This window comes from Peromyscus leucopus, chromosome 2 (assembly GCF_004664715.2).
Source record: "Peromyscus leucopus breed LL Stock chromosome 2, UCI_PerLeu_2.1, whole genome shotgun sequence".
NCBI classification, from domain to species: Eukaryota; Metazoa; Chordata; class Mammalia; order Rodentia; family Cricetidae; genus Peromyscus; species Peromyscus leucopus.
Window position 1 is genome coordinate 115,536,522 of NC_051064.1, and position 19,598 is coordinate 115,556,119.

Below are 19,598 nucleotides of genomic sequence, written 5' to 3' on the forward strand. Positions count from 1 at the left end.
GTGGTATCTTTGTGGATCTCCGTGGGCCTCCCTAGCTATCTGCTTCCTCCCCTTCTCATGTGATCTTCATTTACCATGGTCTCCTATTCCTTGTTCTCCCTCTCTTTTCTTGATCCAGCTAGGATCTCCCACTCTCTTTCCCTCGACCGTTGCTCTTCATTGTTCCCACTCATGACCAGGCTGTTCATGTAGATCTCATCCATTTCTCCATGTCTTTTTTGGGGTCCCGTTTTTCAGGTAGCCTCACTGGTGATGTGAGTAGCAGTCCAGCCATCCTTGTTCCACATCTAGCATCTTCCTATGGGTGAGTACATACCATATTTGTCTTTCTGAGTCTGGGTTACCTCACTCAGGATGATTTTTTCTAGATCCATCCATTTGCCTGCAAACTTCATGATGTCATTGTTTTTCTCTGCTGAGTAGTATTCCATTGTGTATATGTGCCACAATTTATTTATCCATTCTTCAGTTGAAGGGCATCTAGGTTGTTTCCAGGTTTTGGCTATTACAAACAATGCTGATATGAACATAGCTGAGCAAGTGCTCTTGTGGTATGATTGAGCATTTCTTGGGTATATGCCCAGGAGTGGTATAACTGGATCTTGGGGGAGATTGATTCCCAATTTTCTGAGAAAGCACCATATTGATTTCCAAAGTGGTTGCACAAGCTTGCATTCCCACCAGCAGTGGAGGACAGTTCCCCTAGTTCCACATCCTCTCCAGCATAAAGTATCTTCAGTGTTTTTGATCTTAGCCATTCTGACAGGCATAAGGTGGTATCTCAGAGTTGTTTTGATTTGCATTTCCCTGATGATTAGGGATGTTGAGCAATTCCTAAATGTCTTTCAGCCATTTGAGTTTCCTCTGTTGAGAATTCTCTGTTTAGTTCTATAGCCCATTTCTTAATTGGACTGTTGGTCGTTTTGATGTCTAATTTCTTGAGTTCTTTCTGTATTCTGGATATCAGTCCTCTGTCAGATGTGGGGTTGGTGAAGATCTTTTCCTATTCTGTAGGGTGTCGCTTTGCCTTGTTGACCGTATCCTTTGCTCTACAAAAGCTTCTCAGTTTTAAGAGGTCCCATTGATTGATTGTTTCTCTCAGTGTCTGTGCTACTGGTGTTATATTTAGGAAGTGATCTCCTATGCCAATGTGTTCAAGACTACTTCCTACTTTCTCTTCTAGCAGGTTCAGAGTAGCTGGATTTATGTTGAGGTCTTTGATCCACTTGGACTTAAGTTTTGTGCACGGTGACAGATATGGATCTATTTGCAGCCTTCTACACATTGATATCCAGTTATGCCAGCACCATTTGTTGAAGATGCTTTCTTTTTTCCATTGTACACTTTTGTCAAAAATTATATGTCCATAGATTTGTGGGTTAATGTCAGGGTCTTCAATTCGATTCCATTGGTCCACTTGTTGGTTTTTATGCCAATACCAAGCTGTTTTTATTACTGTAGCTCTATAGTAGTGCTTGAAGTCAGGGATTGTGATGCCTCCAGAAGTTGTTTTATTGTACAGGTTTCTTTTAGCTATCCTGGGTTTTTTGTTTTTCCATATGAAGTTGAGTATTATTCTTTCCAGGTCTGTGGAGAATTCTGTTGGTGTTTTGATGGGGATTGCATTGAATCTGTAAATTGCTTTTGGTAAGATTGCAATTTTTACTATGTTGGTCCTGCCTATCCATGAACATTCGAGATCTTTCCATTTTCTGACATCTTCTTCAATTTCTTTTTTCAGGGACTTAAAGTTCCTGTCATATAGGTCCTTCACTTGCTTGGTTAGTGTTACCCCAAGGTATTTTATGTCATTTTTGCCTATTGTAAATGGTGATGTATCTCTAATTGCCTTCTCAGCTTCTTTGTCCATTGTATATAGGAGGGCTACTGATTTTTTTGAGTTGATCTTGTATCCTGCTATGTTGCTGAAGGTGTTTATAAGCTTTATCAATTCCTGGGTGGAATCTTTGGGGTCACTCAAGTATACTATCATGTCATCTGCAAATAGGGAAAGCTTGACTTCTTCCTTTCCAATTTGTCTCCCCTTAATCTCCTTATGTTGTCTTATTGCTCTGGCTAGAACTTCAAGTACTATATTGAATAAGTATGGGGAGAGTGGACAGCCTTGCCTCGTTCCTGATTTTAGTGGAATTGCTTTGAGTTTCTCTCCATTTAATTTGATGTTGGCTGTTGGCTTGCTATATATTGCCTTTATTATGTTTAGGTATGTTCCCTGTATTCCTGATGGCTCCAAGACTTTTATCATGAAGGGGTGTTGGATTTTGTCAAATGCCTTTTCTGCATCTAGTGAGATGATCATGTGGTTTTTTTTTTGAGTTTGTTTATATGGTTTATTACATTGATGGACTTTCGTATGTTGAACCACCCTTGCATCCCTGGGATGAAGCCTACTTGATCATGGTGGATAATTGTTCTGATGTGTTCTTGGACTCTGTTTGCCAGTATTTTATTGAGTATTTTTGATTCAATGTTCATGAGGGAGATCGGTCTGTAGTTCTCTTTCTTTGTTGCATCCTTGTTTGGTTTAGGAATCAGGGTAATTGTAGCCTCATAGAAGGAGTTTGGTAATGTTCCATCTGTTTCTATTATGTGGAACAATTTAGAGAGTATTGGTATTAACTCTTCTTTGAAGATCTGGTAGAATTCTGCACTGAAACCATCTGGTCCTGGGCTTTTTTTTTGGTTGGGAGACTTTTAATGACTGTTTCTATTTCCTTAGAGGTTATTGGGCTATTTAAATAGTTTATCTGTTCTTGATTTAACTTAGGTATGTGATACCTATCCAGAAAAATGTCCATTTCTTTTAGGTTTTCCAGTTTTGTGGAGTAGAGGTTTTTGAAATATGACCTGATAATTCTCTGGATTTCCTCAATGTCTGTTGTTATGTCCCCCTTTTCATTTCTGATTTTGTTGATTTGGATTCTCTCTCTGTCTTTTGGTTAGTTTGGATAAGGGCTTGTCTATCTTGTTGATTTTCTCAAAGAACCAACTCTTTGTTTCATTAATTTTTTGTATTATTCTCTTAGTTTCTAATTTATTAATTTCACCTCTCACTTTGATAATTTCCTGGCTTCTATTCTTCCTGGGAGACTTTGCTTCTTCTTGTTCTAGAGCTTTCAGGTGTGCTGTTAAGTCACTAGTGTGGGATTTCTCCAACTTCTTTATGTGGGCATTTAGTGCTATGAATTTCCCTCTTAGCACTGCTTTCATAGTGTCCCATAAGTTTGGGTATGTGGTATCTTCATTTTCATTGATCTCTAGGAAGTCTTTAATTTCTTTCTTTATTTCTTCCTTAACCCATTGGTGATTCAGTTGAGCATTATTCAGTTTCCATGAGATTGTAGGTTCTCTGTAGTTTTTGTTGTTGTTGAAATCTAACTTTAAACCATGGTGGTCTGATAGAACACAGGAGGTTATTCTAATTGTTTTGTATCTGTTGAGATTTGCTTTGTGGCCAAGTATGTGGTCGATTTTAGAGAAAGTTCCATGGGGTGCTGAGAAGGAAGTATATTCTTTCTTGTTAGGATGGAATGTTCTGTAGATATCTATTAGGTCCAATTCGGTCATGACATCAGTTAAGTCCTTTATTTCTCTGTTAAGTTTCGATTTGGGAGATCTGTCCAGTGGTGAAAGTGGGGTGTTGAGATCTCCCACTATTAATGTGTGGGATTTTATATGTAGTTTAAGCTTTAGTAATGTTTCTTTTACATATGTGGGTGCCCTTGTGTTTGGGGCATAAATGTTCAGAATTGAAACTTCATCTTGGTGGATCTTTCCTGTGATGAGGATGTAATGCCCTTCTTGATCTCTTTTGATTGATTTTAGTTTGAAGTCTATTTTGTTGGATATCAAGATGGCTACCCCTGCTTGCTTCTTAAGACCATTTGATTGGAAAGTCTTTTCCCAGCCTTTTATTCTTAGGTAGTGTCTGTCTTTGAATTTGAGATGTGTTTCTTGTATGCAGCAGAAAGATGGGTCCTGCTTTCGTATCCATTCTGTAAGTCTATGTCTTTTTATAGGTGAATTAAGTCCGTTGATATTAAGGGATATTAATGACCAGTGATTGTTCATCCCTGTTATTTTTGGTGGTAGTGTGTGTGTACTTCCCTTCTTTGGGGTTTACTGTTGTGGCTTTATCTATTGCCTGTGTTTTCGAGTGTGTATCTGACTTCCTTAGGTTGGAATTTTCCTTCTAGTGCTTTCTGTAGGACTGGGTTTGTGGATAGGTATTGTTTAAATCTGGCTTTGTCTTGGAATGTCTTGTTCCTTCCGTCTATGATGATTGAAAGTTTTGCTGGGTATATTAGTCTGGGCTGACATCCATGGTCTCTTAGTGTCTGCATTACATCTGTCCAGGTCCTTCTGGCTTTCAAAGTCTCCATTGAGAAATCGGGTGTTATTCTGATGGGTTTACCTTTATAGGTCACTTGGCCTTTTTCCTTTGCTGCTCTTAATATTCTTTCTTTATTCTGTACATTTAGTCGTTTAATTATTATGTGTCGAGGGGACTTTTTTGGGGGGTCTAGTCTGTTTGATGTTCTATAGGCTTCCTGTATCTTCATAGGCATTTCCTTCTTTAAGTTGGGAAAGTTTTCTTCTATAATTTTGTTGAATATATTTTCTGTGCCTTTGAGTTGGTATTCTTCACCTTCTTCTATCCCTATAATTTGTAGGTTTGGTCTTTTCATGGTGTCCCAAATTTCTTGGACATTTTGGTTCATGACTTTGTTGGCTTTAGTGTTTCCTTCCACTGAAGAAACTATTTCTTCTACTGTATCTTCAATGCCAGAGATCCTCTCTTCCATCTCTTGCATTCTGTTGGTTATACTTGCACCTGAAGTTCCCAATCTTTTACTCAGGTTTTCTATTTCCAGCATTCCCTCTGTTTGTGTCTTCTTTATTTTTTCAATTTCCCTTTTCAGGTCTTGGACTGTTTCCTTTATTTGTTTCATTGCTTTTTCATGATTTTCTTTCAGTGCTTTATTGCTTTCTTCCTGTACTTTATTGTTTTCTTCCTGTACTTTATTGTTTTCTTCCAGGACTTTATTGTTTTCTTCTAATTTGTTTGCCCTTTCCTCTAGTTGTTTACAGCGTTCTTCCAATTTTCTTGTCTTTTCCTCTACACAAGTCTCTAATTTTTTCATGATGTTACTCATAAGGCTACTTTCTTCTGCTTCTTCCAATTTTTGATGTTCAGGTCTAGATGTTGGAGGCGGGCTAGGTTCTGGTGATGCTGTATTGCTCTTCATTTTGTTGTATGCATTTCTGCCTTGATGTCTGCCCATCTCCTTGTGGTTCCTTCTTGGTCTTATCAGTGTACTTGGTTCAGAAAGAGCTGACAGATTCAGGAAGTCTCTCCCTCTTGTTCAGATGGGAGTTCTCTTGTCCAAATGGGAACTCTGGGGCAGGATTGAAGCTTTTATCTGGACCGGAAGTCTCTGGTCCAGAAGGGATTTGGGGAGCAGGATGGGAGCTGGGGGCTGGTCTCTAAGTCTCAGGAAGTGGCTGGGATCTTGCGGAGATGGGTGTGGGTGCAGGACGTGGAGATTGCAGGGGCTGCTGGGAGGCTTGGAAAAGGGGATCCCTCCCGGTGGGGCTAGAAGGGGACCTGCCCGGTGGCCAAAACCTGGGGCCAAGTTGGACAGGTCTTCCCAGAGTGGCTGGTGCCCAGGGATGGGGTCCGGGTTGGGCCCGGATACTCACCTCTGGTCCAGAAGGGAAGTCGGGGGCAGGATGGGAGCTGGGGTCTGGTCTCTAAGTCTCAGGAAGTGGCTGGGGTCTCGGGCAGATGGGCGTGGGGGCAGGATGCGGAGATTGCAGGGGCTGCCGCGGGGGGGGGGGGGGAGCACTTGGAAAAGGGGATCCCTCCCGGTGGGGATAGAAGGGGACCTGCCCTGTGGCCAGAACCTGGGGCCAAGTTGGGCAGGTCTTCCCAGGGTGGCTGGTGCCCAGAGATGGGGTCCAGGTTGGGCCTGGATACTCACCTCTGGTCCAGACCAGATTTTACATTTTTTTTTTTTTTTGAGTATAGGTTTTTGAAGTATGACCTGATGATTCTCTGGATTTCCTCATTGTCTGTTGTTATGTCTCCCTTTTCATTTCTGATTTTGTTAATTTGGATGCTCTCTCTGCATTTTGGTTAATTTGGATAAGGACTTATCTATCTTGTTGATTTTCTCAAAGAACCAACTCTTTGTTTCATTGATTCTTTGTATTATTCTCTTTGTTTCTATTTTATTGATTTCAGTCCTCAATTTGATTTTTTCCTGACATTTGTTTCTCCTGGGTGAGTTTGCTTCTTCTTGTTGTAGAGCTTTCAGGTGTGCTGTTAAGTCTCTAGTGTGAGATTTCTCTAACTTCTTTATGTGGGCATTTAGAGCTATTAATTTTCTCCTTGGCACTGCTTTCATGGTGTCCCATAAGTTTGGGTATGTTGTACATTCATTTTCATTAAATTCTAGGAAATCTTTTATTTCTTTCTTTATTTCTTCCTTGACCCATTGGTGATTCAATTGGACATTATTCAGTGTCCATGAAATTGTAGGCTTTCTGTAATTTTTGTTGTTGTTGAAATCTAATTTTAAGCTATGGTGGTCTGATAAGAGACAGGAGGTTATTTCAATTTTTTGTATCTGTTGAGATTTGCTTTGTGACCAAGCATGTGGTCGATTTTGGAGAAAGTTTCATGGGGTACTGGAAAGAAGATATATTCTTTTGCGTTAGGTGGAATATTCTATAGATATCTATTAAGTCTACCTGAGTCATAATGTCTGTTAGTTCCCTTATTTCTCTGTTAAGTTTCTATCTGTCAGACCTGTCCATTGGTGAGAGTGGGGTGTTGCAGTCTCCCACTACTAGTGTATGGGGTTTGATGTGTGATTTAAGCTTTAGTAATGTTTCTTTTACAGATGTCAGTGGCCTTGTATTTGGGGCATAAATATTCAGAATAGAGACTTCATCTTGTTGGATTTTCCTTTGATAAATATGTAGTGTCTGTCCTTCCTGATCTCTTTCTATTGATTTTAGTTTGAAGTTTATTTTATTAGATATTAGGATAGCCACACCAGCTTGATTCTTAAATCCAATTGATTGGAAATTTTTTTCCCCAGCCTTTTATTCCAAGGTAGTGTCTGTATTTGAAGTTGAGGTGTGTTTCTTGTATACAGAAAATGGATGGATCTTGTTTTTGTATCCATTCTGTTAGCCTGTATCTTTTCATAGGTGAATTGAGACCATTGATATTGATGGATATGAATGACCAGTTATTGATAATTCCTGTTATTTTTTTTTTGGTGGTAGTATTTTATGTTTCCCTTCTTTGGTATTTGTTGGTATTTGACTATCTATTGCCTGTGTTTTCATGGGTGTATGCTGTGGGTTGTCTGTATGGCAAATGTGTGGCTCTGATTGGTTAATAAATAAAACACTGATTGGCCAGTAGCCAGGCAGGAGGTATAGGTGGGATAAGCAGAGAAGAGAATTCTGGGAAGTGGAAGGCTGAGGCAGAGGGATGTTGGCTGCCATGACAAGTGAGATGTAAGGTACTGGTAAGCCAGGAGCCCCATGGGAACTTAAAGACTAATAGAAATGGGTTAATTTAAGATAGAAGAACTAGATAAGAAGAAGCCTGCCATGGCCATACAGTTTATAAGTAATGTAAGTCTCTATGTGTTTACTTGGTTGTGTCTGAGCAGCTCCGGGACTGGTAGGCGAGAGATATTTGTCTTGACCTGGGCCAGGCAGGATGGGAAAACTCCAGGTACAGGTGTATCTAACTTCCTTAGGTTGGATTTTTCCTTTAAGTGCTTTCTGTAGGATTTGTGGAGAGATATTGTTTAAATCTGGTTTTATTATGGAATATTTTGTTTACTCCATCTATGTTGATTGAGAGTTTTGCTGGGTATAATAGTCTGGTTTGGCATCCATGGTCTCTTAGTATCTGCAGGACCTTCTGGCTTTTAGAGTCTTCATGGAGAAGTCAGGTGTTATTCTTATGGATCTGCTTTTATATGTTACTTGGCCTTTTTCCTTTGCAGCTCTTAATATTTTTTCTTTATTCTATATGTTTAGTGGTTTGATTATTATGTGGTGATAGGTCTTTCCTGTTTGAGTCTAATCTGTATAAATCTTATTGGTATCCATAGCATTTCTTCTTCTGTAGAAACAGAAGCAAAACTTTTTCCCCAACATAACACATATCCCAGTTTCCATTTTGAGGTCAACACATCTTTAAAATATACAGGCTTATTTTTTCTCCTTTTTAATTTATTCCTCATGTCTTTCATATCATGTATCTCCATCCCATTCATTTCCCCATCCCTTTGTATCTACCCTCTGCCCTTGAAGCCTCCAACCCCAAAAATAAAATAAAATAAAAAGAAAGAGAAGGATAAAAAAATCAGTCTCATCATGGTAGCTGTAGTATGACACAGTGAGTTGCACAGCAAACCCTTTCATCCATATATCTTTATTTGCAAGTGTTCATTGCAGAGAGTCATTGGTCTGATTAGAGGAATATAGTTTCTATTACACTGTTGATGCTGGGCCCTCACTGGTACTCCTCTTGGTTATCCTGCTGTTGCCTTGTGTTGTGGAAATACTGCAGCTTTGGGTCTTCAGGACTGTTCTCTTCACATGCTCCAGCAGATCATAGATGGGGTAGATGTTGGTGTGGGCTAACACTCAAGGTTCTGGGCCTTGGTAGCTGCAATGTTGATCAGCCCCTTAGCACTCCCTTGTCCTCACCACCAGAGTCAGCTCTCTTGCATTGCCCTGGTAAATTCACCCCTTGCAGCAATGAGCAATGGGCAGGGACAGTTCTTCTGTTTTCATGTCCTCAGGGTTAGATCTCCCACTCTTACACCTTCAGGGTCGGTTTTACTGTGTTGCCCAAGTATGGTGTAGATGCTACTCTCCTGAGTGTTGCAGCTGGTGGTGGACAGGGGCAGCTCTTCTTCACTTCTGACCTCAGCACCATCTCTTCTACCTGCTTCAAATATTGATGGGCTAGGGGAGAGCATCTCTTCCCCACCCATGCTGCCATGTGATAGATGAGTAATGGGGACAACTCTCCCTCATCCATGGTGCCATATGGCAGATGAGGTTTGAGGCCAGGTCTCCCATGCTCACATTCCTAGTTCAGGTTGGCTCACTTGAGCCCACAGCTCTTCTGTGCTGCTCTAATGAGGCACATGGCCCACTATCCTGAGTATTACAGCTGATGAAGGGGTCAACTCCCCTTATCATCTGAAGGTGGTTGTAACCAGTGAGGGGGCAGGGCCAACTCTGTACAGCCCTTCCTTCTTGGCCTTTGGTGGTATCAGGAGACACAGTCATCAAAGCAGACCATGGTTGCAAAAGGGCCATGAACTTAGACATGGGCCCACTTATCACTGCAGCTATGTCCTGTAGACAAAGACATATCTGAAGAGGTGAAAATGGTGAAAGAGTATGTAGTTACATGCCACCTAAGGCAATGATGATGTCTGCACCTGGACTGTGCAAAATAAACACATCAATTTGCCAAATTTCACTTCTTTGAACACCTGTTGGGTTACTTACTGGAGGTAATGAGTGGTGATATTTCATTTGTGCTTTGATAAATAAAGCTTGCCTGGAAATCAAGGGGAAAAGGCCAGCCATTTTAAGTAAACAAAGTCAGGCAGCACATGCCCTTAATCCAATCACTTTTCAGGCATGGTCTCTGTGTGTTCAAGGCCATATTAGGGAAGAGAGCCAAGTGTAGTGACATATGCTTTTAGTCCCAGTACCAACCATAGAGACCTGGAGGTGTGTACAGACAGACAGTGGCAAGGAAGTGAGGTAGGTGGGCTAAGAGCCAATGAGAAGGCAGAAAAGCAAGGGTTAATTTAAGCTATAAAAACAGTTAGCAAGAAGCCTGCCATGGCTATACAACTTGTAAGCAATATAAGTCTCTGTGTTTATTTGGTTGGGTCTGAGCAGCTGTGGGACTGGCGGGTGACAAAGATTTGTCCTGACTGTGGGCCAGGCAGGAAAACTCTAGCTACAAATGGCACCCAATGAGTTGGCAAGAGTTTCCACCTTTAACCTGAGAAGATTCTAAAACGGAGCAAAAAACAGCTTCCTAATTGTTTCTCTCAAATGAGTGGCAGCTTGCCGGTTTGAGCTACTTGTGGGTTTCTGGCATGCATGCTCGACCTGCAGTATGGAGGGAATGAGGCCTCTGCAAGTGACACATTAGTGATGGATTTAGCCTTTGCTAGTACAAAACAAAAAAAGAGGTTTCTGGGATACATACTGCTTGGATAAAAGCATAGACCCATGTTAGCTCTCAGAGCTGGCAGTAAACATACCACCACCATGTTGGGAAGCTGAGGTGGGCAGAGCCAGCAGCCATAGTGTTGTTTCAGTCTTACAAATGCTGCAGTTTAAAACAATAGATTCACAATAAGACAGATTCAGATGTAATAGTTTATAATGTGTGTAAAATATACGTAGGCTTGAAAGAGACAAAAAGGTGATATATATAGTTATATAAACAAATACATAGTTTTAAAAAATAAAATATTTAAAGAGACAGTAAAATTAATATAAAAAATAAGCCACATAAAGATGAATATTACACAGAGAATCTGGATTGTGTTGTCTTTGTTACTTTTAACTGCAGAAAAACATTTGATTGTAAAAGATGTTGAGTTAAACCAATATGTATATATTTAAGATACCTTGACTTCAAAATTTGGATGTAAGGATGTGTTGCTTTTGGAAAGGAGACTCTGCTTTTGTTCCCACAGAAAGCCAGAGGCTATGGATTTGTTCCAGATTAAGATACATCAGGTTTGACCAGCCATTTTTTTCTAGGAATACCTTGCCTACAATCCTTTTTCAGAAGACCTTGCTTAATACAACTAGAACATCTGTCATTTTGTTTTTCTTAAGTTTATTAGAAAACACTTTTCCTATCAAAACAACATAAGGTGGAGATTGAATATTAGCTGCATTTCTTTGTGTGTGTGTGTGTGGGGGGTTGTAGTCATAAGTTTCTCTGGTCCCACCTGGCCCCATGGTCTCACCCAGTCTTGAGGTCCTGTAGCCATTTATAAAATAATCACTCAGAGGCTTACTATTAATTACCACATGTATAGATAGCCTATGGCAGGCTTCTTGATAGCTAGCTCTTTCATCTTAAATTACCCCATTTCTATTAATCTATGTTTTTCCATGTGGTCATATTGTTATGAGTGTACTGGCATCTTGCTGTTCCTTGGGTGGGGGTTTTGCAGCTCCCCTGACCCCACCTTTCTCTTTCCTGTATCTTTGCTTGGATTTCCTGCCTGCCTCTAAGCTGCCTTGCCATAGGACAAAGCAGCTTTATATATTATCCATGGGAGTTACATATATTCAAACATACAGAAAGGCATCCCACAGCAGGGAAGGAGTTTATTTCAGTTTGCAACCCATCCATCATGAAAGGAGGTTATGGCAGGAACTCAAGGTGGAACCTAGAAGTAGGAACTGAAGCAGAGGCCATGAAGGAATGGTACTTATTGACTTGCCTGCTTTTTTTAAATTAAATTTTCTCACTTATTTTACATACCAATTACAGTTTCCTTTCCCTCTTCACCCATCCCCTCCCTGACCTCTCTTCTTCTCCCATCCACTCCTCCTCTGCTTCCATTTAGAAAGGGGCAGGCTTCCAATGAGACACAACTCGAAAAACCAAAAAAAAAAAAAGAAAAAAGAAAGAAAGAAAGAAAGAAAGAAAGAAAGAAAGAAAGAAAGAAAGAAAGAAAGAGATCAAGGAAAGGCACAAAGCTACACAGAGAAACCCTGTCTCAAAAAACCAAAAAAAAAAAAAAAAAAAAAGAAAGAAAGAAAGAAAGAAAAAAAGAAAGGAAGAAAGAAATAAAAGAAAAAAAAGAAAAGAAAAGAAAAGCCGGGCAGAGGTGGTGCACGCCTTTAATCCCAGCACTCGGAAGGCAGAGCCAGGCGGCTCTCTGAGTTTGAGGCCAGCGTGGTCTCCAAAGCGAGTTCCAGGAAAGGTGCAAACCTACAAAGAGAAACCCTTCCTTGAAAAAAAAAGAAAGAAAATAGAAAAGAAAATTTGAGACACAACAAAGCATGGGATATCAAGATGAGGTAGGACCAAGCTCCTACCCCTGAATCAAGGTTGGGTGAAGCAACCCAGCATGGGGAAGTGAGTTCCTAAAAGCCAGTTCAAGAGCCAGGGACAGGTCCTGATCCCATTGCTAGGATCACCACAAGACCAAGCTGTACAATTGTCATGCAGTTGCAGGCTCCCTAACTGTAGGTCCAGAGTCCTTGAGCTCCCAGGAATTCAGGTCAGTTGTCTATGTGGGTTCCCCTTTCATTACCTTGATTCTACTTGGTTGTACAATCCTTCCTACCATTCCTCAACAGGGAACCCAGAGCTTACCCAGGAGATCTCTTCTATTTCCCCTTCCCACAGAAATCCATGTGTCTCTCTTTGGTCCCTACTTGTTACCTAGCTTCTCTGGGCCTAGGGATTGTAGCATGGTGGTGCTTTACATTACAGTTAATACCAGTTATGAGTGAATACATACCAAGTTTGTTTTTCTGGGTCTGGGTTACCTTACCCAGAATGATTTTTCTCTATCTCCATCCATTTGCTTGCAAATTTCATGATGTCATTTTTTTTGTTTGTTTTGTTTTGTTTTTTTTGCCACTGAGTAATACTCCATTGTGTAAATAAATGTACCACATTTTCTTTATCCATTCTTTGGTTGATGGACATCTAGGTTGTTGTCAGGTTCTGGATATTATAAATTATACTGCTATGATGATAGTTGATCAAGTGTCCTTGTGGTATGATTGAGCATCCTTTGGGTATATGCCCCAATATACTATAACTGGGTCTTGAGGAAGACTGATTCCCATGTTTCTGAGAAACCACCATATTGATTTTCAAGGTGGTTTTACAAGTTTATAATCCCTCAAGCAGTGGACAGGTGTTGCCCTTGTACCGCATCCTCTCCAACATAGGCTGTACTTTGCCTTTTTGATCTTAGCCATTCTGACAGGTGTAAGATGGTATCTCAGATTCATTTTGATTTGAATTTCCCTGATGGCTAAGGATGTTGAACAATTCTTTAAGTGTATCTTGGCCATTTGAGATAGGTCTGTTGAGAAATCTCTATTTAAATCTGTACCCCATTTTTAATTGGATTGTTTGTTGTTTTGAAGTCTAGTTTCTGGAGTTCTTTATATATTTTGGAGATCAGATTTCTGTCAGATATGTTGGTGAAGATCTTTTCCCATTCTGTAGGATGCCATTTTTTTTGTTGTTGTTGTTTTGTTTTGTTTTTCGAGACAGGGTTTCTCTGTGTAGCTTTGCACCTTTCCTGGAGCTCACTTGGTAGCCCAGGCTGGCCTCGAACTCACAGAGATCCACCTGGCTCTGCCTCCCGAGTGCTGGGATTAAAGGCATGCACCACCACTGCCCGGCTTGCCATTTTGTTTTATAGACAGTGTCTTTTGCCTTACAGAAGCTTTTCCGTTTCAGAAGGTTCAATTTATTAATTAATTGTCAATCTCAGTGTCTGTGCTGTTGGTGCTATATTCAGGAAGTAGTTTCCTAAGCCAATGCTTTCAAGGCTACTTGCCCATTTCCATTCTATCAGCTTCAATGTAAATGGATTTATGGTAAGGTCTTTGAACCACTTGAACTTGAATTTTGTGCATGGCAATAGATATGGGTCTATTGGCAATCTTCTACATGCTGACATCCAGTTATGCCAGCACCATTTGTTGAAGATGCTTTCTTTTTACCATTGTATAATTTTGGCTTCTTTGTCAAAAATCAGGTGTTTGTAGGTGTGTGGATTTATGTCAGGATCTTCTATAAAATTCCATTGATTAACCTCTCTGTTTTTATATCATATTGTTTTTATTACTATAGCTCTATAGTAGAGCTTGAAGTTGGGGATGGTGATACCTCTAGAAGTTCCTTTATTATACAGGATTGTTTTGGCTATCCTGGGTTTTTATTTTTCCATATGAAGTTGAGTATTGTACTTTCAAGGCCTTTGAAGAATTACATTGTAATTTGATGGGGATTGCATTGAATCTGTAGATTGCTTTTGGTACGATTGCCATCTTTACTATGTTACTCCTACCAATCCATGAGCATGGAAGATCTTTGAAGTTTGTAATGCTTTCTTCAATTTCTTCCTCCAAAGCCTTAAAGTTCATATCATACAGGTCTTTTACTTGTTTGATTAGAGTTACCCTAAGATATTTTATACTATTTGTGACTATTGTAAAGAGTATTGTTTCTCTGATTTCTTTCTCAGTCCATTTATCATTTGTGTATAGGAGGGATACTGATTCTCTTAAGTTAATCTTGTATCCAGCCACATTACTGAAGGTATTTATCTGCTGTATGAGTTCCATGGTAAAATTTTTGTGATCACTTATGTATGCTGTCATATCATTTGTAAATAGCAAAAGTTTGATTTCTTCCTTTCCAATTTGTATCCACTTGATTTTCATTTTTGCTTCATTTTTCTTGCTAGAACTTCAAATACTATATTGAATAGATATGGAGAGAGTGGAGAGCCTTGTCTTATTCCTGATTTTAGTGGAATTGCTTTAAGTTTCTCTCCACTTAATTTAATATTGGCTGTCATCTTGCTGTATATTGATTTACATGTTTAGATATGTTCCTTGTATCTCTCATCTTTCCAAGGCCTTTATCATGAAGGGATTTGGTTTTTTTCAAAGGCCTTCTCACCATCTAATGAGATAATTACATGGTTTTTTTTTTTTTTTTAGTTTGTTTATATGGTGGATTACATTGACAGATTTTCTTATGTTAAACCATCCCTGCATATCTGGAATGAAGTCTACTTGATTATGGTAGATGATTCTTTTATGTTTTCTGGAATTGGTTTTCCAGTATTTTATTGAGTATTTTTGCATCAATGTTCATGAGGGAGACTGGTGTATAATTCTATTTTATGTTGCATCGTTATGTGATTTGGAAATCAGTGTAACTATATCCTTTTTAAAAGAATTTGGCATGTTCCTTCTGTTTCTTTGTGTGTAACAATTTGAGCAGTATTGGTATTAGTCCTTCTTTGAAATTCTGGTAGAATTCTGGGCTAAAGCCATCTGGCCCTGGGCTTTTTATGGTTCAGAGACTTTTAATGAATGCTGCTATTTCCTTAGGTGATATAGGTCTATTTAAAATGCTTATTTGGTCTTGATTTAATTTTGGTATGTGATACTTATCAAGAAAATTCTCTATTTCTTGTAAAATTTTCAATTTTGTGAAGTACAGGTTTTTAAAATATGGCTTAATTTTTTTAATTTTCTCAGTGTTGCTCTGTCACCCTTTTTGTTTCTGATTTTCTTAATTTTGATATTCTCTCTCTGACTTTTGGCTAACACAGATAAGGGTTTGTCTAAGTGGTTGATTTTTTCAAAGAACCAACTCTTTGTTTCATTAATTCTTTGTATTGTTCTCTGTTTCTACTTTATTGATTTCAGCCTTAAATTAGATTATTTCCAAGCATCTCTTCCTCCTGGGTTAGTTTGCTTCTGTTTGCACTAGAGCTTTCAGATGTGCTGTTAATTCACTAGTGTGAGATTTCTCCAAATTCTATAAGTAGACAGTGCTATTAGCTTTCCTATTAGCTCTGCTTTGATAGTTTCCCATAAATTTGGGTATGTTGTAAATTGTGGGAGACCTGCTCCCACTTTTTCTTCCAGGGTACTCTTGAGGTGGGAGAAGTGAGAAATATTTAGATAGAAATATAGAGGTAGAGAGACAAATAGAAACACAGGATAGCCTTGGGAGGGCCTGAATCAAAATCCACCAGCCCCTTCTGTCTCTGCTAAGGGGCATTTGAAGAAATGCCAAGGGGCAGAGAAAAAGATCTCCCCCCAGAACAGCCAAGTACAGACCGTTCCAAACACCTCGTGACCATGAACATGGTCTATCCTTCTCCTTATGCATCCCTGCTGTATAAAGCAAGCTCAGATCTCACTAGGAAACCTCTGTGAACTCCCACAGTTCCTTCCTCTTAAGTTTTAAAGAGCCCCTAAGGCCATTTAGATAGACTGAGTTCTGTCTTAGGTCATTCTCTGCTGTGGGATGTTCTCTATGCTGTGAATGTATTGCTATGATTGATAAATAAAATGCTGATTGGCCAGTAGCCAGGCAGGACATATAGGCAGGACAAGCAGAAAGAAAATTGGGGGAAAAGGAAGGCAGAGTCTATGAGATGCTGCCAGCCACCATGATGAGGAGCAGGATGTAAAGTGGCAGTAAGCCATGAGCCACATGGCAAGATATAGATTAGTAGAAATGGGTTAATTTAAGATAGAAGAACTAGATAACAAGAAGCTTGCCATGGCCATACAGTTTGTAAGCAATATAAGTCTCTGTGTGTTTATTTGTTTGGGTCTGAGCAACTGTGGACTGGAGGGTGAGAGAGATCTGTCCTGACTGTGGGCCAGGCAAGATTGGAGACAAATCCAGCTACAATTCTCTCTGATTATTTCTTCTATTACCCATCATGGAGAGATGATTTCCATCAAGTACCCTCCATCTTAGGCTGGAAGCTATCAAGAAGAAAGTTGCCCATCTTTGACTCTCAGCCTCTGGCAGGAAGATGTATTGAGCTGAATTCAGGTCTGGACCAGGTTCCTATTGAACTTACAACCATCTACAGTGATCTCCATAGCTGCCACACCTCCCAGTAAAGGAGTAGAGGATGATAAAGATGGAATATCTTTTTTAGAATGGGTTTTAAGATGTCTATAACAGCCTTTGTTGTGCCAAGCCTTTTTTATTTTAAAAAATCAGTAAACCCTTAATGTGACCTTCATCAAATAAATTACATCAAACTTAAAGATTCCCTTAGCTTCACCAAACTTTGGTTCATAAACATCAAAACAATTCTAGTATAAACATCGCATATTTACAACTGCCATGACTAACTCTACATATTTATAGCTCTAGAAGAGATCTCTTAACTGAATTATTATTACTATACATATTTACAACTCTTTACAAGCTTACTTATTTATACTTTTTACAAAATTATATTCAAGAGGAAACTCTATAGATCTATTTTACAAACATATTCATAAGGAAACTCTATTTTACACACTTTAGCACATATTTAGAAGAGATTTTTTAGAAGAACTATTTACCAAGCTTATATTTAAGAGGAAACCTTACATAACTATACAGACATCTAGAAAGAATCTCTTAACAGAACTAACTTATACTAGCAGGCATCTAGAAGAGATTTCTTAACATCTAGAAGAGATTTCTTAGCTAAACTATTAACAAGACAAGAAGTATACAAATCATTTCTAAAGTTCAGTGTTTATAGTAAGTTTAGAGTTTATAGTCAGCTTTGATATCCCTAAAAGTTCTTAAGACATATGGAAACAAGAGCCTAATTCATCAAACAGCTCTCCCTCAACCCTGGGATTTAAGGAGTATGGTTGCTATAGAGTTGTAACACTTGCTGCTAGGGAGCTATAACACTTGCAACTATGCTACTCCCCCAAAGTCCCCTTTTCTGCTCACCCTTCCATCAAAAGTGTGCATAATGCAGATGGTTGCCAGCCAGGGGCTATCCCTTCATCCAACTCATTAGCTCCCCTGAGTGCTACAATTCAGACAAACATTTCTGCTACAACAGAACTTTTGGTTTGCTCCACTGAAAAGCCTTGCCTGAGGATGAGGGTGAAATTACTGTACTGAGCTGCCATAAAGCTCCTAGAAAAAACTCCTTGTACCACTATTAGGCACTATCTTTCTCTTAAAGGAGCCTGCATTGATTTGCTGCTAGTCAGATAAAAGCAGTGTGGCTCAGAGCTCCATTTGTTTTCAGCTTTTCATTGAAGCTGATATTCCTCTGTTCCACACTCTTCACCAAACTCTCAAAGAGCCAGTAAGCTCCCAAGGATACAAATTTTCCTCTTTTTTAATTTGTTAAAGCAGCTTTTTAAAAATTACCATGATCGTTTTTGAATGATGTCATTGTTTCTTTCTTGAATTTTAAGCACAACTCAATCCTGTATTTTTTTTTTTTTCACATCTGAAACAATTTCTCAGTGTAAGGACCGGTTTCCCTTGTTTTCTAAAAGGTCTCAAAATGGTTTGTTGATAAACAGTATTAGCATTTTTATCATCTCCTGAGAGGCAAGCTGTTTGTCTGTTCTTAGTTTTGGGGAAGTAACTCTAAGCTTTCTAGCAGCGCTTTAGAAAAAAAAAACTTTATTTTTAGATGAAAAAAGTTTTCTGGCGGTACCACCATTTGGATCTGAAAAACTTCATTTCCCATAGTGCATTTCTCTGTATAGGCCTGCTGTTATGAATGACCTTATGGACTACATTTCCCATAATCCCTTTCAGTTCCAGTAGCGCAAATTTCTGGTTCTCTTTACAGGGTTTGTTTTTACATTACTTTTGCTTTATGCAACGGGAGTTTTTTGAATCAAGATGTTTGCTTTTTTTTTTTTATTAACCATGAAAGATTGAGTGATTTCTGTTCTCCCTAAGCTGGCATTGCTAGGTGTTTTTCTTTCTTGATACTGTGGCTGGAGCTAAGCAGGCACTTTTTTGCCTGAAGCAAAATTACTGAGAGTCTATGGCTAGATTCTAGCTGCAGGGAGATTTCTGACTACTGTTTTTCTAATACTAGCTTGAACGAGACAGGGCTATCAGAAAGGATTATCTAGTTCCAGGAGATCTTTTGTTTTCTTTTCTTTTCTTTTTTTTTCCTTAGAACAAGCCACAGGTGATTTTCTCATAGATATTACTTCCAGGAGAATTAAATTTTGTCCTTAACGAAAGAGAAAAATCTGAGAAGCAAAGATCTGAAAGGCTTTTTAGCTTTTTAGTGAGAGATTAATTTTTTTTTTTACCCAAGAAAGCTTTCAGTCTTCTATTTATTTATTTATTATGAGTGAGAGAGACAGAGACAAACAGACAGACAGACAGACAATCAAGTTTCCCCAAGACTTCTGTTCTCTAAACTTCTGACTTCATGGCCAAGAGGAAACAGACCCTGTTTGAATGTTGCACAAGTTTTCTCAGGCCCTGCTGGTGGAGTAGAGAGTTTTGTCTGCCTCAGGATTCTTTCCTCTGCCACTTGGGACTGTTCACAGGCCGAAAGCTTCCATAGGAATATTTTTTTCTGCCCATTTGTTTTTCTTATTTGATAGATTTTTTTTTCTAATTTTTCCCAGTTTGCATTCCTATCCCCAAAGTTAGAAAATTAAGGATATAGTTCCTCTGTCTTTTTGCTTAACTTATCTAAGTTTTCTTTATGCTATATTCCTACATTCTATTTTTTAAGTTTCTACACTACCTTACATTTTTTCCTTAATTTTTATAGATAAATTTTTAAGAGAGATAGAAAAAGAAAGAATCCTAGATAGACAGAGTTATACTCTGCAGCCTCACTAGGGCATCTCTCTCAGCCACTTTCACTCCCCAAAATAGATTACCCCCACCTTAATTTCCATAATTGGATATGCCCTAATGTTCCATGGGGCCCTCTAACCCCCTTTTTGCCAAGTCCCTGGTC